This window comes from Sarcophilus harrisii, chromosome 1, assembly GCF_902635505.1.
Source record: "Sarcophilus harrisii chromosome 1, mSarHar1.11, whole genome shotgun sequence".
Lineage (NCBI taxonomy): Eukaryota > Metazoa > Chordata > Mammalia > Dasyuromorphia > Dasyuridae > Sarcophilus > Sarcophilus harrisii.
The window spans coordinates 436,306,257-436,331,690 of record NC_045426.1 but is presented as its reverse complement, the minus strand read 5'-3'; the positions used below and the strand labels follow the sequence as shown (position 1 = coordinate 436,331,690).

General features: G+C 33.0%; 1 pseudogene; it reads right to left on the bottom strand.

Annotated features, from left to right (window-relative positions):
* Window positions 1–3,870: 3,870 nt before the first annotated feature.
* Window positions 3,871–14,825, bottom strand: LOC116421285 (annotated as a pseudogene).
* Window positions 14,826–25,434: the final 10,609 nt, after the last annotated feature.

Here is a 25,434-nt window from a genome sequence, read left to right as displayed (position 1 = left end):
GAAAATGTAATTGTATAGATTGGAGTTTTGAAAATTAAAGTGAAGTAGAAATCAATTTAGTATAACTTTTGAGCTAATGTGTATTTTAAACTTAAAAATTTTGCTGTGCATTATATAAAACTCCTCATTTTTATAATAGAGTCAGATTATTTTACAGATAAGAAGAAAGGTGATCGCTAGCTATAACTCCCCCCTCCCCCCATTCCTGCCTTTCATTAGCTTTTAAACTGGGGAGGTTTATTATGTGTTCTGTATCTTTAATTCTTTAGAGTGCAGACCACCCATGTCTCAAATGAGATAAATTCATAGCCCATATAACACCAAGCCAAAGTGGCCTCTTGGGATGGAATTTTGACCACTGTAGAGACCAAGTTAGAAATTAAGCTGAAAGATTTAACCAAGGTCAACTAAAAAGTTGGGAACTAAGAATAGCAAGTATTATCTATACCTATCACCTACCACCTATACCTGTCTCTATCTATCACCAATATCCTAGATGGTATAGTATGCTTATTGAGCACATCAACTATGTTGCTTTATACATTTTCTATGAGAAAAGGAAAGACAAGAGAAAGGATGCAAGAACTAGAAATGGAAAAACAGGGGCAGGAACTAGAGAAAAATCAGCCTTTAAAATCCCAGCCCCAACCTTTCTTCAAGTATTTGCTCTCTTTACACTCTTTTTCCATCAATTTTAAAAGATTGAGTAACTACTCCTTTTTATCAGTAAGGTATGTAGTAGAAACAAATGCTAACGAATTGAATCTGAGTGAGGAACAAAATTTTGTTTTAACTCAGAAAAGCAGCAGCTAAGCGAATGTTTTCTTACTGCTTAAGGCTAAAACTGATTGAAAAAATGATCTTGAATCATGAAAGTTTGTAAATCCAGGTTTAATTGGATCCCCCAAACAAAAGTTTGTAGATCATATTCATTTTAAATTTGGAGAACCATCTAGCTATAGGATTCTGCTTCCTAACATTGCCCATTCTGATATCTGTCATCATGGAAATATGTTTAAAACTGCTACTCAGGTTCAATTCTGTACCCATTACTTGGATTGTTCAGATAATTTATTATCCTGTTCTATAAAGTAGGGGGGGAAGTCTTGGGGTGGAGGGCAATCACTCATCTGGTGATAAGAAAAAGTAATACAAGGACACTTTGAAGATCTTTCTTAACAACTTTAGAACTGATTACATAACATGGAGTACACTGGCATAGGACCACCCAATATGGTATGACCTCATCACAGAAGGTGTTGTGCTCTAAGAGTAAAGCTGAATTGAAGTAACTCAGAAAAAATGTAAAATGCATAAAATTAGAGAATCCACTTCAAATGTTCATAGAGACGATCTGTGCCTGTTCTATGAAAAAGTATTCTAAGTTCCTATAGGACTGATCAGACCTATACTTCACCATAGTGAGACATACTATAACTTGACTCTAACACAGTGATGTCATTTTGTCCTCTTTGAAAATGAAAGCCAACAATAATAGAATGGGAAAAACACAGGTCTTGAAATCAAAAGAAGTAAATTCCAGTTCTGCCTTCTATTCTTCCTAACTTTGTAAGCCTGAAGAAGTTGCTCAGTCTTAGAACAGTGAAAAAATTTGATGATCTTGTACTCAGAAGACCTGGATTTGCTCACAGTTCTGCCATTTGATAGCTATGAAACCACAGACAAATTACTATAATTCTCTGGGATTCCATTTCATCATATATGGACAAATTTTAAAATTTAAGCATTTAAGCCCTTTCTTTGTGCCAAGCACTGTACTAAGTACTAGGAATACAAAGACAAAAATAAAAAACATTACCATCCTCAAGGAATTTACATTCTCAGGAGGGAAACAAGTGGTGTTTTCTGAATCAGCTCAAATCAATTTAAATGTTCAGGAATTTTCTGAGCAGTAATGCTATTTATTGGTTTAAAAGAATCTGTGTCAACCACAGTAGATTGTATCTTTTTATATATTCTTGTCTTTTAAATAATTGTGGTCTTAATAATGAATATTTGAAAATGAACTTAATTTCTTTTTTTTATTTATGAAAATATAATTCTGGAAAGAAAGTTTAGAATAGCTATAATATTGTTAGAAAATTTCCCTAAAAATAGTCATTTGGCACTGTTTTAAAAAATTGGGTGGCAATTATTCTTTGATGATTCCACAACCAAAATCAAACAAGTTAATCATTTAAAATATTTCCAAATAAAATTTATTCTACTAATCACGTAGATTGCAGACAAAATGAAGGGAGACAATAGACATTGAGAATGGTAAATATGAAAGAGAGTAGAAGAGCATATGAAAGACAAATTCTTCAATGGAACTCACAATTACTCAGTAGAAAGAGAGCACCCTATGAAGTTGGGGGCATGATCTTGACTGGCAGACTAAACCCTGAAAGGGACTTAGCACCCTAAAAGAGTTAGTTAGCTGTAAGGAGGAGAAGTGGAGTTAAGAAGCATAGCGGAGTTAAAAAAGATACCATGTGGCTTAGGGGAGAAGAGGTAAGGAGAAAAACCTCTCAAGGTATTGTGCTGTGGGGGATTACCCAAAGGAGGGTAGCAGCTATGGAATGGCCCCCAAGTAGATTGTATAGGGAAAATTTAACTTCAGGAACATGACTGGGATTTCTACAGAGGGTGGATCTCAGGAGTTTGATATAATTTGGATTTCAGACTGGACCACCTTTCCAAAGGAGCTGAAGGAGTTAAACTGATCTCTATCAGAGCCTTCTGCCTGCTTGTTTCAGGGATCAATTCTTTAGTTTCTCTTAGTCCAAAACACCATTCAGGACCTCATCATTCTAAGGATACTGAATTACCCTGAGAGTAAAATGTAATAAAAAGCAACATACCTGGACTTTTGGCAATGAGGGCCAAGGTCATCACTGCTACATATGGGATTTGTAATTCTCCCCAGTTTCAGAAAAGAAGAAACTACCTTAAGCTGGCTCCAGCCCAAGGATAGAAAAGCAGAGGTTTATTTCACATAAAGACTATCACAGGAGTTTGGGGGACTCCCAAGAACTAGGAGAGGAGGAAGAGAAGAAGAAGAGAATGGTAAAAACATTACTGTTATGATAAGGTGACCATGACAGACACCAGTGGCTACCATGTCTGTAGTGTCTTTCCTTAAGATCATGAAGATGATTCTAAATTGACAAGTTGAAAGGTATGTGACTTTTTATAGAGAATATTGACTCCAAGAGCAGAAGCTCCCACTACTCAACTATTCTCCACCCTGGCCTTATTTCTGGTTAATTGTATCTAATTATGAAATTATGATGACTTCCGATGATATTTTTATATCAACATTTTATATGTTAAACATGTTTATGTTTATGTTAAATGTTAGAATTTATGTTAAATGTGTTAGAATTAATATTATTTTTCATAAATTGTTGTGTCATTTGTCTGTGACATGAATGCTCAATGAGAGTCACATAGTAAAAGGCTATTAAATAAAAAAAAAAAAAAAAAAAAAAAAAAAAAAGAGAGTCACATAGAAGAGGAAGAACTTTCTTAGTTTCTGGCTGGAAGCATAACTTCCAGTTAATTCATTTTAAGAAAATCATGTTCTCTACCAAGGCCATAAGCATGTCATTTCATAACTACTCTTCTAGGAGCACAATTATTATAAATGTAGGCTCTACTTCATAAATCTACCCTATAGACAAAAGTCAATGTTACATGTATAAGAAAACAACCTACTACAAATTTTATACAGTCACCTAATTTTATGTTAGCATTTTAGGAATGAAGGGTTTGATATACTTGATCTTGAAAGTTATTTCTGTATATAAAATACTACTTTTTAAAAAATATAATAAAAAACCAAAGTTCTCTGTTCCTTTGTTAGCTTTTATTATTCACTGTTATTTTTTTCCCTAAAACTTTCTTGGATCATGTTTAACTATGAGTCCATGGGTATAATTCTGAAAATATTCCTTTCTTCCCCTCACCTTCTCCTTGAAGTCTGTGTCTTTACTTGTTTAAAAAGAAATCGACATTACTTTTCCATTCTGCCAAAGATTGTATTGAATTTTCCTGGCTGACAAAGGATCCCTTTAGAAAACATTCTGCTTCCCCCAAGTGATCAAAGTGATCAAAGTTGAAATTAATCAAGAACAATGTTTTTTCATCAGTCCTGATATGAAGGAAATTATAGCAGTCTGCTTTATTTATAACCATTTAAAATACTTCCTTGACTACAGGGAAATCTGACATGATAACCAAAGTTGTTGACTTTTGTTCAGAGTTTAAGAGTTTTCACTGTCATAGCATTCTGCTTTGGAGTTTTATTGAATGTCCTCAGAAGTATGGATACCATTGTTTGATGTTAAATGTGGCTTAAGACTGAGTTTCTTCACATTTTTTTTCAACTATTCAAGTGCAAGTAACATCATTCATGGCACTTTCCTAAAAAAAAAAAAAAAAAAAAAAAAAGATACTAAATATCTACATGTATTTTCATATATAAATACGTATTTATATTTGAAAAAATTACAACTATAATTTAGGAAAGGCAACTCCTCTGCAATTTAGAGTGTTTGCCTTGGGGCAACTGATATTAAGGCTGATAATTTTCTAAGGGTCACAGAAACACTGTTGCAGAGACAAGACTTGAATCCATTAAGTAGTTATCTCACATACATATACAACATTGCTATGTATAATAGACACATATACTTAGATATATGTATATATCATATATGTGTGTATATATATTTTTATATGTACATGTATAAACACACCACATTACTATGTTTACTAGACACATATATACACATATGTGCAGATATATGTTATAGGTTATGTTTTATATATACATATAGATATATAATATAGACACACATCCTACATTGGCAGATGTGTACATGGTTAGGCAGCCTGGTGACATAGTGGATAGAATGTTGGACCAGGTGTCAGAAAAATGTGATTCTAAATTCTTAGACATTTACTAGCTATGGAATCCTGGAAAAAGCATCTGCCTCGGTTCCTTCATCAGCAAAATTGAGATAATAAAATTTCTATTGTACCTCTCATAGTCACATGCCCCACTTTCCCCCGTCCCAGAATCTTTGAAAATAAAGTGTTTAGTCTCTTTTGCTCTTCAAACTATGCAATTATATCAGGTTTGAGCTCTCCCACATTTAAGCTTTGCTACATTTAAGTCCTATTGTTATTGATACATGTTATAATTTCATATTAAGTATTAAATAATAATATAACATATTATATAATATACATATATCTCAGAGAATACTGTTCCACAACCTTGTACCTTCAACCAAGGTTATTTGTTAACTCATTCTACTCAATATAATTCCAAGAATAGAAAGATGGTACAAAGTAGAAGATAAAAGAATATAAAAACAATTATCTTGGAATTATAATCTTGACCATTTTTTTAGAATGGTAGTCTTAAAAATTTTTACACTACTTAATATTAATAGTTTGTCTTCTTTATTGACTGCTTAACTGTTCACTTAATAGACTATTGTATATTTTTTTAATATTTGCCCAAGAGTCTTCAAGAAGAAAGTTTTTGACCTCACCTTGGTTTTTTGGTCATCTGTTGTCGGTTCTTCAAACTCCTCTCCCAGCTTAAAAGAGATTTCATTATTTTTAAAGATGTTTTTGGTCTTGATGGTAAATTAAATCCCCTTCCGTACTGATGGTCATAACAAGTTTTGTTAGATTACTCAGTTTCCTGGTAGCTAATTCCACTCCTAGAAAACAAATAATATTGTTTTTTAATATTGTTGACAAGTAAGAATTTCTTTGAACTGTTAAACAGTGTTATGCTTTAAATAGCTAAATTTCATTGGTTAATGCCTAAAGAGATTTGATATTACTGGAATGTAGTATAGGAAATAATAAGTCTCTGACTTGAGAAAACTATCAATTGGCTCCCAAACCCCTAAGATACTCATACACATCCTTATGATGGAAAAATTATGTATGATTCATATACATCTCTCACATCCTGAACTTAAATATTTGACTTTTTGAAAGTAAATATAGAATCCTCCATAAAGACCCTTGTCCAATTTCATTGTAACCTATAAGTGACCTTTTGGTTTCAAAGGATATATGCCAATAAAGCATAAGCTCAAGCAGATTCTGCCAAGCAGGAAAGGCTTAGAATAATATCTTGGCAACAGGATATGTGTTCTGCTCAAAAACTTGTCCAGTTAAATTTAAAGAGATTCTCTACCATGAGCTCAGTCAGTTGTTTTTTGATCATTAAATAAATAAAAATCCAAAGGGGTCCTCACTTCTGTGTAATACCCCTTCCTTATCTATAGTGATATGGAAACGACCAAGAATTCTGTAATTTTCAGATTATTTACAAATGCTAATTTAACTATTAATACATGCTATTTTGATTATTTCATCCTTAAAAAGTACAGAGGAAAATGGGCAGGACAGAATAGCAGGAAGCAATATAAAATACTCCCACTCAAAATACTCCCCCAAACAGATTTGCAAAATGTACCAGATGTAATCTTGATAGCGAAATTGAGGAAAAAGTCACAATTTGTCAGCCCTAGTTACCCCAGAGAGAAGGACAGAGGTCTTTATACACTAGAAATAGAGCTGGTACAGAGTCTACAATGTGAATAGTAGCCCAATGCCCAAGGAAAATTATGAACCAAGGCAAGAACAGGTCCCAAACCTATATAGGGTTCTATCAGATCCATATTAGGGCATCACCACTCCTATGCTGGGGCACCAGTTGAGGGTCAAGTTCTAAATGATAGCTTTGTTCTATAAAGATAAAAGATCTAGAACAGCTGGTACCTGTATCCTATCCGTTCCCAAGAATAGCTGTTGCTAGGTAGAGAGACCCCAGGACAGTGGGTCTAAAAAGGAAGAAGTCCAAATTCAAATAGTAGCAGTGGCATATATACTGGTAACATAGTGGGATATTAGTTCCAGCAGGTAAAGGTAACCCAGTTTACAGAAGAATAATCAGGACATAAATCCCAGACCAATGAGGAACCTGAAATTCTGTTGCTCTCAATCAGCAGTGCTTTCAAATTAATAAGAACTGAATCCAGTTGCAATCAGGAATTGCACAGACCCAAACTCAGTTCAGAAATTTGAAGAGTTCTGGCCAGGGAGGCAGCTATCAAACTTTGCCCTTTAGCATGCCATTTTGAAAACATGGAAAGAGATTGCTCTATGCTCAATTTCTGCCAGATTGATTTCCAGTTTTCCAGTAATTTTTACCAAATTATGAATTTTTATGCCAAATCTTGTCTTTACATTTATAAAATACAAGGTTACTATATTTGCTGCTGTAAATTGTATGTTTATTCTGTTCTATTCATCTTTGTTTCTATTTCTTATCCAATATCAAATAGTTGTGATAATTGCTGTCTTATAATATAGTTTAAGATCTGGTACTGCTGAATGTTCCTTTACATTTTTTTTCATTGGTTCCTTTAATATTCTTGATTTTTTTTTGTTTTTTTCAAATGAATTTTGCTATTTTTTTCTAATTTAGTATAAAAAATTGATTATTTAATTGGATTGACACTGAATATTGGTTTAGTAAAATTGACATTTTTATTATATTGGCTTTGCCTATCTATGAACAATTAAAATTTTTCCAATTATTTAAAACTGATTTCATTTGTATAATTTTTTTTATAATTTTGTTTATATAGTTCTTGGGTTTGTTTTAGCAGGTATACTCCCAGTTATTCTAGACTGTCCAGAGTATTTTAAATGAGATAGTTCTTATCATCTCTTCTTGCTAGGTTTTGTTTACAATATATTGGAATGCTGATGATTTGTGTGAATATACTTTATACTCTGCTAAAAATTAATAGTTTCAACTGACTTTTTAATTGAGTCTTTGCAATTTTCCAAGTATATCATCATACCGTCTGCAAATACAGATAGTTTTATTACTTTGTTTCCGATTCTGATTACTTCTATTTTGTTTTATTCTCTTTTTTGCCATTGTTAGGATTTCCAATACAAAATTAAATAATATTGTCTGAACAAGTTGTGGTATATAATTATGATAGAATACTACTGTGCTATAAGAAATGGTGAGCTCAATGACTTTAGAAAAAGATGGATTATGGGGGCAGCTAGGTGGAGCAGTGGATAGAGCACCAGCCCTGCAGTCAGGAGGACCTTAGTTTAAGTCTAGTCTCAGACATTTAACTCTTCCTAGCTGTGTGACCCTGGACAAATCACTTAACCCCAATTGCTGAAGGGGAAAAAAAAGAAATAAAGAAAAGAAAAAGAAAAGAACAAAACATGGTTTGACTTGCACAAAAGTGAAAATGAAATGAACAAAATAAAAAAAATGCTGTAGACAATAATAGCAATATTGTTTTAAAAACAACTTTGAGTGATTAATTCATTTTGATTAGTATAAATACCCTAATTAACTATTAGTTAACTAATTACTAGAGGAAGATGCTATCTGCATATGCAGAAAGAACTGATAAATAGAAAAAGAATGATTTTACATATTTATTTACATATTTGGATCTGATAGTAGCCACTTCTATGGGTAGGAGGTATGAAAGAAAAAAAAGAAAGAAATTCATGTGTAACTTAATTATGTTTTAAAAGCAATAGCAAGTTTTATGTAATAGATTTGCAGTTTCATGTGCAATATTATTTAAATTATACTATTATGAAAATGCTTGGTTTTATTATATAAATTAAAAAATAAAATTTTTTTAAGTTTAATTTTAATTTATGGGATAAAACAAGAATTTCTATAACATAGTACAATAAAAAGATGATAGTACATGAAAGTAAAAATGTCCTATATACAATTTGCTATTTCTTTCAAATATACAACAAAATTATAATATAAATTTCTTTTTTTTCCCTAACTCCTCATCCTAGATATAGCTAAAATTAGATCCAAACAGGTATGTGTGTGTAAGATAAAATTATTCTTTTCTATTTCTATTTATCAGTTCTTTCTCTGGATGAAAATAGCATCTTCCATCATATGTTCATTATAGTTAATTTGGGTATTTATAATATTTAAAATAACATTCACTCAAACTCATTTCAGAATATTACTGTGACTGTATAAAATGTTTTCTTGGTTCTGCTATTTTGTTCTTTCTCATTACATGCAACTTCCATATTTTTCTAAAATCATTGAGCTCATCATTTCTTATAGCACAGTAGTATTCTATCACAATCATATACCACAACTGGTTCAGTCATTCACCAATCAATAGGTATCCCTGAAATTTCCAGTTCATTGCTACCACAAAGAGAGTTGCTATGAACAATTTAGAACATATAGTTTTTTCCCTTTTTTCCTAATTATCTTTATAAGTAGACTGAGTAATGGTACTGAATGAAGTTAAATTTTAGAGAAAAGAAAGCACTGAAAGTTCTCAGATGTCCAGTCTGTTCCTGGATCATGGGATAAGGCAATATTCAATACCCATAAAAAAAAAATACCCACTCAGACCTTCCTTCCAGAAGTGAGGCAGAGTCAAGTATTAACATCAAGTCTGAAATCAGGAAGTAAGATAGAAGAATCATTAAATTAAAAAAAAGAAGAAGAAGAAATGCACCCTAAAGAATTATCATGGTGGCAAAGAAGTTTAAGATAGAAAACTTAAAAAAAAAAAAAAAAAAAGAGAGAGAGAGAGAATGACTCCAAAACATCTATAAGCAAAAACATCAGATTAAAACAAAGATTAGGCACAAACATAAATGGAATTTCCTGAAGAAATAAAGAGGTTTTTAGGAGCTTAAAATATTTTTTATAAATGAAATGAAAGCTGTTGAAGAAAAAAATGAAAAAGATTAAAAGGGGGATTAGAAGCTAAGTATATGAGTTACAAAGCCCTGTTCAAGCAATAAACACAGAAAATAAAAAAGGAATCTAACAGAAGCCAATGATTCAAACAAGGAATATTTGTTAAAGTCAAGAGTGAAAAGACAGAAGAAAATATAAAGTGTCTGATATCAAAAACAATTTATCTAAAAATATATATAAAGAAGAAAAATTTAAGAATATTGTACTATCTAAATTCCATGACCAAAAATAAGAGCCTAGATATCTTAGAAAGAATGCACTAATCATCTCCTAAAAAAATCCCAAAATGAAAATTCCTAGAAACATATACATAAATATATATATAATATATACGCATATATATGTATGGGTATATACATATATATGCGTATATATTATATATATATATATATATGTTGCTAGCAACTTGAAAAATAAAATTTAAGTACCAAGGTACTACAATCAGAATCAAACAAATGTCATCTTCCAAAGATAAAGAATTTGCAGCTAAGAATAATTTGGGGGGAAAGATAATTAATTCAGTTTTGGACATGCTGAGTTTAAGATGTCTAGAGGGCATGATATCTAATAGACAAGTGCATCTGTGAGACTGAACCAAATATACTGAGAGGACAAACGTGTTTGAGAAGATGCAATTATGAGAGTGCTAAAGGATCAACATGCAAGGTACTTAAGGAGAGAAAGATAGCAAAGATTTGGGGGAAAATTCAGACCATATTAATAATGACAAACAAATTAGTTTTTAAAAAAACTGCTAACCTATATGCTTACTCTTTCACCTATAAAAAAGCTTTGAGGGAATCATCTGTTGTAATGGGTGTTGTTTGCTCTTCATTCTCAAAGAAGAAACATCAGGGAAGAGATGCTGTGACCTGAAAGTGAATTGGATTAAAGTGAAGGAGGGTTGTTCAGGGTCACCAATCTTACTTTTTTCTGTGAATCCCTCTGGGTCCAGTGGCAAGATTTAGATCAGGATGACTGGGGTGGGACCTGGATATAGTGAGAGACCTTGACCTTTTTGAGCTGAAATCTTAAATTTGATTCGATTTGACTGAGGCAATGCCCAATCAGTGTGATTAAGGATAAGTAAGAAATGAGGCAGAGAATGGACTTTTTGACCTAATCAAAAAGTTAAAAAAAAAAATGGGAAGGGCAGAATCTACAGGGTTTCTGACCAAAACAGAAATAATGTCTATTGACATTCACTCCAAGCCAATCAAGCCCCAAATAATGACCCAGGCTCTGCCTGGGACCTGTTGTTAGCCAGTCATTGAGAGATGGAGTGATTTGGTTTTAAGGCATGATCCTTAAGAAAGAAATGTAGCCTATAAACCCTAAGATATTTTGAGAGATTTGAGCAATAAAAATTTATATCCCTTTGGGCAAAGCACCCACAGGTAATGATATGACACCTTATGTGAACAGGAAGAAGGGAAGAGAAGGAAGAAAAAAAGGAAAGAAGGGAAGATTAGAAAGAAACAAAAGGAAGGTGGGAAGAGAGGGAGAGAAGGAGGGATAGAGAAAAAGAAGGAGGAAAGAGGGAGGGAGGGAGGGAAAAAAGGATGAGGAAGGAAAGAAGGAAAGAAGGAAAGAAGGAAGGGAGGGAAGGAGGAAGGAAGGAAGGAGAAAAGAAAGAAGGAATCATCTATATATAAATTGAAGACATCTTTAGTGAATGTGTAAGTAGGGAATACTCAACTATGAATGCACTTTTGCCATTTTCCTGAAATGACTGAAAGATTTAGAGATTATAAGGTCCCATTGTTGTGCAACAATTCCCTTTTATTATCCAGCCTCAGTTTCCCTAAATTGTTATGTCTCAGTTTCCCTGGTTGCAACCCCCCTTTTCTGCTCATTAGAACTGAGATAATTAGGGCTGTGGAGATCTGGCACTCCAGAAAATAAGACTCCAGATGTTCTAGCTCAGATACCTAATTGGCATTATTTGTAACTCTAAGTTTCAGACTTCCTGGCTCTAGTTGGACATCTCCTTAACTCCCAATTTGTTTGAATTTATGTTCCTACTCCCAACCTGTCAGAACTAGATTGATGGTCCCTACCTGGAGATTCCCGCTCACCAGAGTTTGGACTTCACCTCCTGCCTTTGTTTAGCTACCTGAACTTGGAGTTAGGTGTGTGTATTTATGTGTGATTTTATATATATATATATATATATATATATATATATATATATATGAGTTCTCATGTGACATATGTCACATGTCATGAGTGAGTTCTCAATGATAATAAATGAGTACAATAATCCACTCGCTGCTGGATTCTTTGAGACGAAAATTTCATTCAGCTCTGGGATCAAAAATGGATTCTTTTGATCCCAGCACAATCTCTCCCTCTAAGAAATCCAAATAAAATAGTAAAAACTCTCTAATCTCTATCTTGCCTCAGTTTCTCCAGCATTATACAATCATACTCATTGTTTGTTGATTATGAAAAAGCATTTCATTCAATACAGCAAAAATATTACAAATGACTCTTTTTCAACAAGATGTTTCCTATTCACACATTGAGATCATTCAAGAATCTTTGAGAAACATGAAAAACACTCCTTTTCAACAACATCTTGATTATAAATATTAGGAAAAGAATAAAACAGGAAGATAAATGATTGTGACGAGACATTCATAAATGTGATAAAAGAGACCCAGCACAGACCTCTTTGGATAATGAGGTCCTATAAATGTTCTTTGTGGGTGACATTGTGTTGGTTACATCACATTGGAATTCTACTAAATTCTGGAAAAATATCAGAGACTTCCTGAAGTGATTAGTAATCACTCAAAAGAGTGACCACACAGTAAACACCAAGTGAATGAAGAATATTCATTGCCCAGGTTTTGAAAAGCCTATAGACAGCCATAGAACCCAGTATAAATATCTTGGACAAATAGTACAGACAGACAATGAGTTAAACAGAAATAGTAGAACAGACAATATCATTTTCCACAAATTGCAAATTTTTTATTGAGTCCAAGATCACCATGGAAACAAAGACTAGGTTTGGCCCTGTATACAGTGGGCCTTTTTTGAGCTGAGATCTTAAACTTGATCTAATTTGACTGAGGCAACAGTCTTTTTAAAGTCAATATTCTACCGGTGTTGTTATATAAAGCACAACAGTATCGGAAGAATTAAATATGAATATAGTTTGAGAATACTATAGTGGTGGTTCTTAGATTAAGCAGACTACAATAGAAGAGGAACAAAAGATGCTAGCCACACAAAAAGAGCAAGGGATGATGGGTGTACAGCCAGAATATTCCACTGTTAATGATGGGAGAGAGCAAGGAATACTTCCAGAACATTTGTTGGACTTTTTGTGTTGGTGACCTTATGGGAAAATAAAGTCAGAAGTTTCATAAGATGAGAAGACGTGTATAAATTGTGGCCAGTATTGTTGGTGGGGACTCCCAAAACAAGGAAATCACAGATAAGTGTGAGTATTAATCAACCTGATTATTTATTTAGTAAAAGGAATAATTAACTTATTTGATAGTATTATTATTATAGATTCTTTAGGTGTCATCTCTATATTAAACAGTAATGCCATAACGAGATATGAATGGATACTTGCATTCCAAAATATTCACAGAAAATTCTAAAGAAGAGAGCCAGCTCATAGTTGAAAAGCAAAAGCTTATTGGAAGTCAGAATAACTCTTAAAGTCAAGCTTGGATTACTTCCTCTTGGTCTCTGGGGAAGACAAAATGGTCCTCTCCAGACATTTCAGATGATTATTAACTCTCTTTCTGGAATAAAATCTTATTACATTGACACATCCTTTTCATTTGCAAGCACACATACCACACCTTGCTCAATATAGCCAGGCCTAAAACTGAAACATATAGTGTTCCAAGAATTATCTAGGATTTCTTTTCTGTTATCACTCATCAACCTAATGTCATTCCATATTCTTCCCATGGCACTACACTACACAGTTGTGTCCAACTCTTTGTTATCCCATGTGGGCTTCTGTTGACAAATATACAGAAGTGGTTTGGCATTTCCTTCTCCAGCTTGTTTTACAAATGAAGAAACTGAGGTAAAAGGGGTTAACTGACTTATCCAGGGTCCAACTGTAAATGTCTTAGGTCAGATTTGAGCTCAGGAAGGTGAGTCTTTCTTGGTATTCTATCCACTGAACCAACTAGATGCTCAATTTGATTTTTATTTTAAAGTATTTCAAGAAGAAAAAGGGAGTAAGTGGACAAAAAAATTTCTTTAGAAAAAAAATTCATTTTGTTGTATATTAATATAAATGAGGTCACTTACAGCTCAGAAGTAATGATGGTTCCAAATTAGATATACCATTCTTGATTAAACTTAAACTTTTATGTTAAAAAAAAAAAGATGAAAAGGTCATCTCTCTTAAGATTTGTTTAAGAATTAGAATGCCTCTTCTTGCTATTATACGTGTCCACTAAAAAAACCTGGGCAAAATCTGTGAGAATAGATAAGCAGGAAAATTGCTATTACATGGTCCACATTTGACACCACATTATCACAAGATCCATTTAAAGGTCTAAATTATTTCTGCCTTCTCTGAACTCCAATATAATTATTGTCTGTATGGTTAATTTAAAAATTAATCATTCAGTGTCATGTGAAATCTCTTCTATTATTGTTTCAGTTCTTTAAATCCTTTATTTTTATTCAATTTCCTCTTTTCTTTATTCCCCAGTAAAGATAGTTCAGGGCAAGGAACTTTACTTCTTGGTAATGCCAACAGGGCCCAGGACAGTGTTTTATAATAATAAATATTCAATAATATTTAGTTATTACTAAAAATGAGAATTTAGGAATTCAAGATGAATCCAAATTTTGAGTAGTCTTAGCACTATGCTATAATGAATCCCACCTCCAATAAATTTGATATAAGTATAACAAAATTTGGTTCACCCAGTTGTTTCATATATTTATCAAAATTTTCACAAGAAGCTTATTTCCATCTTCCTAAGAGGTTATCAACCATTTTGTCAGAAAGTAAGTTGATTCTTAAAAGGAAAAAAAAAAAGTATTAAACTTTATGATGCTAATAGAATAATCATTACCAAAAGATACTTTCAGATCTGTTATGATCCTGCTTTGAATTAATGCTACCATGGAGAAAGTGGGGCAAACCTCACTGTATACATATTTGATTTTTCTCATACCATCTAAAACAGATAAACAGGAAATAATTATGAAACTGATAGCCAGACTAATGTAGGAACAAGTCTTTCCAAGAACAAACACCACTTTTTCACAAATCTCAAGGACTAATATTGTAAATATCACACATTGTCTTGTACTTAAGGATATGTGACAAAATACCACAGCCAAAACCATAGAAAGCCAGGAGGAAGTTCCAGGACTATTTAATGCTGCAGCAGATGGTCTTATATACATCCCTAAATAAAATACCCTCTGAAATCATCAGTTGGTAGTTAGAAGTGAAGGTGGATGGGAGAGGAAGAATACAATAGTGTGGGAAAATTCTATAATATGAGGTAGATAGATACATGGTAACAACATTTTCCAAACCAAAAATCAGGAAATAGTTTCACAAAGTATGCTTAAAAAAAAAAAAAAAAGCTTTATTATAACCAATTTCTTTTCCAAATTGGGACTTTTCCAGGAAATCTGGGACATAGGGTCGCTGTACCTCCTACAGGGTATCATTTTATTACAGTTTAACATAATGTGATGTTCTTAATGGCCTTGAGTTGGGAAAAAAAAAAAAAAAGATAATATTCAGCATACTCTAAATTGAGTCAGGACAATATTTAAAACCATCCAAAATATTTGTAATAGCATTTTTATGCTAAAGGGCCAATCTTCATTTTTATAAAAAAATTTTACTTAAGAGAACTTCACTTTCCAGTTATGCTAGATAAATGCAGTATTATTATACTGAGTGTCTTTGATCTGTCTATCAGATTGATTTTTGCCATGGCATATTTTGTTTTCCTTTTGGAAGGAAATTAGCAAATTCTAATTATCTAATGGAAATTATCTATGAAACATACAGCAACTGATGACATTTAGAAGACTGTTCTATAGTCATATTGCTGAAAAGGGAGAGATTCAATACTGACAATCTACATTTGATTATTGCAAGAACTGGTGGCAGCTTGTCAAATCTTCTGATTTCTCTTTGTTTTTCTCAAGGTTTTCTATCTTTAATCCATTTCACTTCTTATTAACACCTCTGCCAGAGGACAGGCAGAGGGTTGAATCAACTTAAATACTCATTAGCAACTCTGACTGAAGATTGAAGGGAGAAGAAATGTAAAACTATTTATTAAAATGAGGTTTATGGATTATCTTCAGAATCACTGTATCCCAATCATTCTAAAATAATGGAAGATGACTGTTTTATGTAAAGCTCTCAATGTTGAACAATTCATCATCATATTTTCAGCTGTTTCATTAAACTCTTTCAGCTTGATTTTACTAGAAATTATTTTAACACAAAGAAATAGGAACCCTTACCTAAAAATAATCTAGGAGTTGTAGGATTCTGATTTCCCTCCTCTATTAGAAAGCAAATCACAAAAGTGGGTAGAATGTGAGGAAACATTGCAAAGAATTATTAGAAGAGGAATGTAAAACAGTGATGATGCTCTTTGTTAAAAGTCAATTAACTACAACTTTGTTAATCTCTGCAACATAATTTACCGAGTGCTTCACTCCATTTCAGTGTTCAAAGGGACTTCAAAGGTCTCTTTACCTGAGATATTTACCTATGTATTTTAACAGCTGGTGTTGGCTGAGCATTCCCCTCCTCCCCCCATACTTTTAGGTATCATACTTTTCATCAACAAAAATATTTTCTATAAGATGAAAAAATTTTCTCTTTAGTAGAAATATTTTTCTATCCCTTTCAGCACTAAACTGTAACATGTGGAGAAGTCAAAACCTCAAAGGGACAATATTCATTATTATTCCATAGGAAATAGTTGCTTTAAATATGCTTTTCCCTACTAAACTTTGATTTAAGGATGCCAGTAAGACTCTTGAAAATTGCAATAGTTTCATATTTTATGCATTTATTTTTTATGTTTCTTCCCAGGAGAGAACCAAGATATTTATAAATATCCTATTTAAACATTGATTCAGTATGTCTTTCACATTCAAGCTTGAAAATTGTCTACCTTGACCTACCTTATGAATTTTATATTTATCAAATCCTAATTATAATTTAAATATCATTAAAGATAGAATCTATAAGATGCAAAAACTTCTAAATATTTTTTCCAGTGGAGCCACTTAACCTGTTATTCAAATGCATCAAGTGATTAATAAGATGCTTTAGTATGACTTTCTCTTTAATAAGAAATAGAAGTCTCTATTTAAGAAAAGTGATGTTGGTTCAAAGCTAGGTGAAACCATAAGAGATAAACTGTCTCCCTGAAAGATATCATCTTGATATTGCATTAGTAATGCATTTAAACAGAAACAGTTCTTATGTATCAAATATTCTGTAACTCTTACTCTGCTTGAGTCTATTTTATATATTTGAAGTAAATTAATAAACCATGACTGGGGGTACCGAATCAAGGACCTTTTAATAATCAATAAGGGCAATATACATGATGTGTTGCTTTCAAGCAGTTTGTTCAATACCAAATCAATGATAAATATCTTCTTATAACCCTGGGTATTTCTGGTACACTATTTTTGCTCTTTGGTCAATATGTAGTTTTGCATCTTAATAATAGGGATTGAGGAGATATAAGATGTCAGTGCTTTGTATAAAGTACATAAACATTATGAAAGGGTCACTGATGTTCTTATCTTTTGTTAAAAGATGAGATCTTATACCTTCTTTTAAGAAAAGATTAACGTTATGTCTGAGAGGAAGGTATTAAATTAGGGTGGTTTTGCTAGAAATTCATGTACCACTATGAAATATTTGAGTCAATAACCATGGATTTTATACAACCCTAGAGTTTTAGTCATTAATAGTTGTTATGCTCTTACTGTGGCTGCTGCTGCTGCTGCTGCTGCTACTCCTACCACTATTACTATGCTACTACTATTACTTTTAGATCAACTCATCTTCTTGAGTTCAAATCTGGCCTCAGAGACTTACTAGCTGTGTGACTGTGGGCAAATCATTTAGCCTATTTACCTCAGTTTCCTCATCTGCAAAATGAGCTAAATAAGGAAATGGCAAATCACTACAATATCTTTGGTAAGAAAACCTCACATGGTGTCACAAAGAGTCAGACATGACTGAAAATGACTAAACAATGATGACTTTTTATCACATTTTACAATGTTACTCTACAATTATTATTATTTCTGCTACTACTGCCCCCATCACTACTACTGCTACTGCTACTGCTGCTGCTCCTACTACTTCTACTTCTACTCCTACTGAAGAAGGGACTCAGAAACTCTACACTACCACTCCTACTCCTACTACTTGGAAATAACATATAATAGAGAACCAGCCTTGTGACCAGAAAGATCCAAATTCCTGTACTACCTCAGACACATAATGACTGTTACCCTCCCTCACTCAGATTCAAATGGCTTTCATGTCATGGCATCACCTCCCTGAGTTATGGTTATCTTCGATGGTGAAGGATCAACTGCCTTTCTCCCTTCCTTCTTTCCTTCCTTTCTTTGTTCCTTGCTTGTTTGCTTTCTTTCTTAATTCTTATGGGCTAGATTTCTTTCTTAAGGATCATGCCTTAAACCCAAAACACTTATTCTTTATTTCATCCCAATTGCCTCAGAATGAATTGTTGGTTTTGACCAGAAACCCTGAGGGTCTTCCCCTCCTGGGTTGATTCTTTTTTTTTTTTCCCTTGGGGTAAAAAAAGGCTATTTTTTTTGCCTCATTTCTTTCTTACCCAGCCTTAATCGCTGCTGAGACATATTAAAGATCTTAGCTTAAAAGGGCCAAGGTCTCCCACAGCATCTGCAGACATCTGCAGTCATTCTGGTCTATATCTTATCTTTGGGCCTGGATGGCCCTGGAGGAGAAAGTGAGACAAGTGACCTTGCACAGCCCTCTCCCACTTAAATCCAATTCATTTACAGATTAAGGCATAATCTCCCTGATGTCAGGGTCATTTTTGAGAACTGAGGACTGAACAATAATGACCTATTACCCAGGGAAATCACTTAAACTCACCAGATGGTTGTGATGTTGTGAAGAACAACTGAGATAATTTGATAAGGCACTTTGCAAACTAAAATGCTTTGTAATGCCAGCCATTTTTTATTAATTTGTCAGTGTTCTAGGCAACTCTATAAAAGTGCAAGTGAGGTGATGGTAACCTGCTGTGGGAGAGGAAATTGCATTTTAAGAGAGTTCTCTATATAAGAAAAATTGCAGATTCCAGTCTTAGTCACTATTTTTCTGCTTATTATAAAAAACAAAAACAAAACAAAACAAAAAAAACCACACAAGTCCTTTCCAGATCTGAAACTGTGATTCTAATTCAATTTGTCAATATTTTGCCTAAAATGTGGTAATCAGCATTAAACACCATATTGCAGACATGATCTAACATGGAGAAAAAGAATGAAGTTATCTACTTCAAACTAAACACTTTATAAGTACTAATGTTATCTATGAGAAGAAAAAGGGAAGGAAATTAACATTTATATAGGGTCTACTATGTGTCTGATACTCTACTAAGTGCTTTTTACAGATCTCATTTGATCCTCATAATAATCTTTCAAGCTAAGTGCACTTATTATCTCCATATTACCACCATGGAAATTGAGGGAAATAGAGGTTAAATATCTTGCCCAGGATCATACAGAGACAAGTGTTTGAGGCTGGATTTGAATTCATATCTTGTGATGACCACGTATTTTAAATCAGCCGGAGTCAGGAATTCAGGTTAAGGGAAAATTCTCGATCTTTATTATTTGCGGAGGTGAAGGGGGATGGCAATAAGATGTATGACCAGCCGTGACACGAAGTCGACCAGCAGTCTCTCTGCCTCTCTCTCTCCACCCACCAAAATCGTCTCTATGTTATTTCCTATGCAACACATCAAGACTTGCACAAAGAGTGGGCGGGGGCCATTCTTTCTCCAAGCATATATGAATAGAATATTGTCCAATTGCTATTTAGCCTCACCTGCTTGGGACCTCAGTGCATCAACTCAAGCCTCAGCCCATTACAAAACCTCTAGGTTGAAAGGTCTATTAACTGCATTATCTAGCTGCCTTTGTGCCTAAGATCATGTAAGCCTTTTTCTGGCAGGCAAGTAAAACTATTGACTCTTACTGACCTTCCAGACAGTTATCCCATTCCTAAGAAATCATTTTCACATGACTAGCTCACATGACTATCCTGTATGTGATTTTTGAATACTTAAAAAAAATATATAAAAAAGTAAAAAATTCTGAGATACCTTTTCTAAGTTATCAATAAGAGATGAACAAAAGATTGCTGAACTAAAGGTAAAGATAAAGGTTGAAGTAAAGTTCAATTGAAACAATAATTTTGGCTAGGTTTTAGTAAAATGTAGATAGCAGCTTACCTATAAACATATACCCATTTTTGGATTTTTGTTTATCTGAATGTAGCATGATCATCTTAGTTTCTTAATAAACATAACTTTTGCAAACTTCTAACCTCCTATAAGAAAAGGAAAAAGTATTTTGTTCCTACTTTTATCAAGATCAAGGTGGAATCAATATTTTGCAAGAGATATAATATTATAATAATAGTATCAAAGCTGTGAAGACAGAGGAAACTAAGGAAAGCATTTAACAGAAATCCAGTAGGGATAGGGTCCACACTCCTCTCATTTTATAGCATTCCCTTGTATTAAGCACCACATATAAAAAAAGTAAACTAAAACCTGTAAAAAGCAGAATCAAAGTCCATTATCCTTCACTGTCCAGTACCAAAAATTATTTCAGTCATATTTTTAAACTAAGTTGAAGGATTGGAAGTAAAAAGGTTGAGAAAATTACAAAAACTTCAGGAAAACCTCACCAGCATTTGACATGAAAGTAAAATGAAAGGCACACCCAATGCTATTGGTATTCTGTTTCATCTCACCAGAGGTCCAAGAGATCCCAGGATCTCTCTCTATAATTCTGTAATCATTCCAGGGATGGTTATCTGCTCCTTCATTTAGGCAGAATGTAATAAATTCAAATGTACTCCCTTTCGGCTATATTCCTTTAACTGATATATTGAAAAGCGAATTTTGACATTGCATAAATTATTCCAGGAACAATTAAATATAGTTGTTCTTCAACATGTTTGGGCAATATGCTGTCCTGCTAGAATATTTCACCTCACACTGATTTTGTGATAATGGCTCCCATGGATAAAAATTGTTTAATCTCATGTAGGTATTAGGGCTAGGGGATAATGAACTGTAGTAACCCCAATAGGCTGTAAGGAATTTAGTAGTAGTACTCTTAATAAAAGTAAGAGCACTAAGTACTAAGGAGGTGCTTTTAAAAAATGATAGCCAATATTTAGCATTGTCAGGAGTTGCTGAGAGTTTGGATTTTAGAAAATAAATATGTATAAAATCTCATATTCCATGCTCAAAGTGAAAAAAATCTTAGATGTAGAGCTATAAGGCATTTCATAGATCTTCTAAACTTATCCCTTAATTTTTAGATTAGGACACCTGGGCCTGAGAATATTAAGAGATTTCCTCAAAAATCACACAAGTAGTATTTATCAGAAGCAAGCAGTGATATCATTCATATGCTATATTCATGTAAAATTAACTCCTCTGCCACTCCCTCTAGCAAGACTTCCCTGATTAACTTCTCAACTCTCCACCTCTTCTATTAGCAATGATCCCTTGTTTTATATTCTTGCCCTTGCTAATCTCATACTATTCATTTTATGTAGGCATTGAATAAATATTTGTTTAATTGAATTTTTCCCAACTATAAATCCAGCTCTAATTTTTCTCCTGAGCTCCTATTATATCCACCCATATATCCTGTTAATACCTCAAATAAAGCATGTCCAAAACTGTATTTATTATCTTTTCTCCAAAAACAGTCTTTCCCACAAACTCCCTTAATCCTACTGAATACAATAACACCAACTAATCTTGTTAAATTAGAGGGTTGTTACAAAACAACCCAAATCTGAAACTTCAAAGTCATTTTTTAACTCTTTTCTCTCCCTAATCCTCCGTAATATGCAATTAGTTACAAAGCCCTGTCAATTTTATCTCCATAACATCTTTCACCTTTGTCCCTTTCACTCAATTCACACAGTTGCCTTACTAGTTCTAAACTTAATCACCTCTTGCTTATTTAGCATCATAATAATCTTATTTTGAGTGAATTTCTTTGTTTTTCATATTTCTTTTAAAAAATAATCAAGCATTTACTTTCTTCTTCCTTTCTTCTTAAAAAAGAAAAAAGAAAAGTAGACTACCTAACAAAAAAAAAAAAAAAAAAAAAAAAAAGCTTAGCCAAATAAAAATCATTTCTCATATTGGTCCAAAAATCTGTATCCCACTATGCATGTTATTTCATCACCTTTATGTCAAGAGGTAGATATCATTGTTTGTCAGTGTTCTGGAAATATGACTGATTATTATGTTGATTACAGTTCTTGAGCCTTTCAAAATCATTCATTTTTATAATGTTGATGTTACAGTAGAAATTCTTTATCAGGATCTACTCACTTCGTTTGGCATCAGTTCCTACAAGCCTTCACAGGCTTATCTGAAACTGCTTCTTCTCCATATCTCTTTCAACACAAGATGTATTTCATTACATTAATAGCCATAATTTGTCCAGCCATTCCCTAGCTGATAGGCAACCCTTTAGCTCCTAACTCTTTGTCATACAAAAAGAACTAGTTAAAATGGGGTATATGGCAGAGTATAATGGTTAAGGCTATTTGGTTATTTTGTATAACAGAGTTAAATCGGATTAGTAGGAAGATATCTGCAACAACTATGGTGCTAGAGTGGAGTAATGCTGAGACAGGGTTGGGTCCTTCTATGGCTGAAGGTAGTCATAGATGTAGGCCGAATTGAGCTGTGTGTGCATGTACTTACACACCCATATAGGACATTAATTACTTTTTAAATTTTTTTTTGTGTGTGTGTGTGTGTGTGTGTGGAACAGGTTTAGTAGTGGATCAAAGACTTTATTAACTTTTGGGCATAGTTCCAAATTGCTTTCCAATATCTCCTCACAAATTCACAAATTCACAACACATTCACCAACATTGAATCAATAAGCTAATTTTCCAAATGCCCCTCCAACATTTGTCATTTCCTCATTTTGTCCATTTTTCCAGTTTTAATATGTATTCCTCTAATTCTTAGTGGTTTGATTTTTTTTTTCATTTTTCATCCTTTTCCTTTCCTTTCCTTTCTTTCTTTCTAGAATTTTTTTTTTAACATAACTATTGATGGCTTAGATTCTTTCTCTTAAAAGCTACTCATCTTATGAACTTGTTCAACCATTCTGGAGAACGATTTGAAACTATGTCTAAAGGGCTATAAAACTATCCATTCCCTTCTATCCAGCAACACCACTACTAGGTCTGTATTCTAAAGAAATAAAAGGAAAAGAAAAAAAAAACTATTTATACAAAAATATTGATAACAATTCTTTTTGTGATGGCAAAGAATTGGAAACTAAGGGGATGCCCATCAATTAGGGGAAAGCTGAATGAGTTGAGGCATATGATTGTAATAGAATACTATTGTGCTATAAGAAATGATGAGCAATATAATTTAAGAAATACCTAGGAAATATTAAATGAGAGTAAAGTGAGCAAAATTAGGAGAACAAGGTACATAGTAATAACAATGTTGTAACAATGATAAACTTCTCTGATTAGCTGCTTTAGAGACAGTGATCCAAGACAATTCCAAAGGCCTTATAATGAAAAATGCAATCTACCTCCAAAGGGAGAACTGATGAATTCTGAATACAGGTTGAAGCACATTTTTTAAAATTTCTTTATTTTTCTTAGGATTTTTTGTCTATGTCTTCTTTTACATCATGGCTAATATGTAAATACATTTTTCATGACTTCACATGTATAATTAATACCAAAGTGCTTGCCTTCTCAGGGAGGGGAGAAGGACAGGAAGGAGAAAGAATTTGGAATTAAAAATAAATTTTTACAAGTTATTAGAAAATATTTAACAAAATAAATAAAAATATATTGTGGGGGAAAAAGAGCTACCTCATATCCTTTGATCATTTGTCAATTAGGAATTTAGAATAACATCTAGTAGCTCATTCTCTTTGTGATCAGCAATTTCTCCTTTCTCATAATTCTCTCATTAATTCCCTGTTCTAACTTCATTCACTCTTTCATAACCTCAACCTTTTAGTTAAGCATTTAAAAGATGCTCCCACAATAATTTAAATCTCACAGTCCATATTCCTTCTCTGTCTCCTTCAGAAAAAAAATTCCTGCATTTTGTCTTGTTGTTCTACCACTTCATTGGGCTATCATGAGGCTCATCTATGATAATGATTGGGAAGATGCTTTGACAAATATTAAAATATTATATAAAAAAAGATTTCTAATTATTTTAATCTCTGTCTTCAATATGTTGGTCAATTTCATTATCAACTAAATTAAACAAATGTTCATTGGGTAAGTAAATATGTTAAGCACTGGAGGTTCAAAAGCAAATATAAAATAGTTCCTAATTTTCAAAGGAAAATAATAGCTCATATTTGAAAACAATGCCATGTGATTTCATAAATATCATATCCTTACACCAGTAAAATCATACATCTACACCAAAAATAAAACAATTGCAACAATAATAATTCATCTATATAACACTTTAAGGCTTATAAATTACTTTACCTACAGAATCTAGATCTTCCCATCATTCAAATCAACCTTCTATCTACCACTCTCTGCTGCTCCTAAATTTTTGCCCCTCCTCATGCCATAGAATCTGAGGGAAAGAAGATGAACTGGTTTTCCATCAGTACCTTAGTAATTGAATTGCTTGTCCTCAAACAATTTGATTGCAATCTTCAAACATTTAGTGCATTCACCTGTGGAAATTAGTCTTATTATTCTTGGCTCCCATGAGTAGGACTAGAACCAGTAGGTGGAAATGTCAGGAGGCAGATATCAGCTCAAGATAGGAAAAGGTTTCTTAATAATTATAGTTATCCAAATATGCAATGAGTTGTATATAAAACTCTAGTAAGAACGTAAGATTATTTAGTATTTTCTATGAGGTCATCATCAAAATTTTCCTGATGTTCATGGTGAAGCCAGATAGTTTGTTGGAAATAATGCAGAAAGGATCCTTGATGTTTATAAAGAGTGAAATTACTTTGGTTTCTTCTAAGTGAACAGAACATTCTATGAAGCTAGACCTAGATCAAGCACTAACATTAGCCCCAAAATAGGATCTGGTAAATCACTAACACCAAAGTGTTAACCCATGTTTTTATTGATCTTTTGTTCTTATATCACCTTTTCTAACAGATATATTTTTCCTTAATTCCCTATCTAGAATATCATCTCCTGTAACAAAGATTTAAGAGGAAGAAGGAAAAAACACAATTTACCAAAATCAACCAACATAGCAGTCATTTGTGACCGACTGCAATATTCCACAGTCATTTCCTCCTTT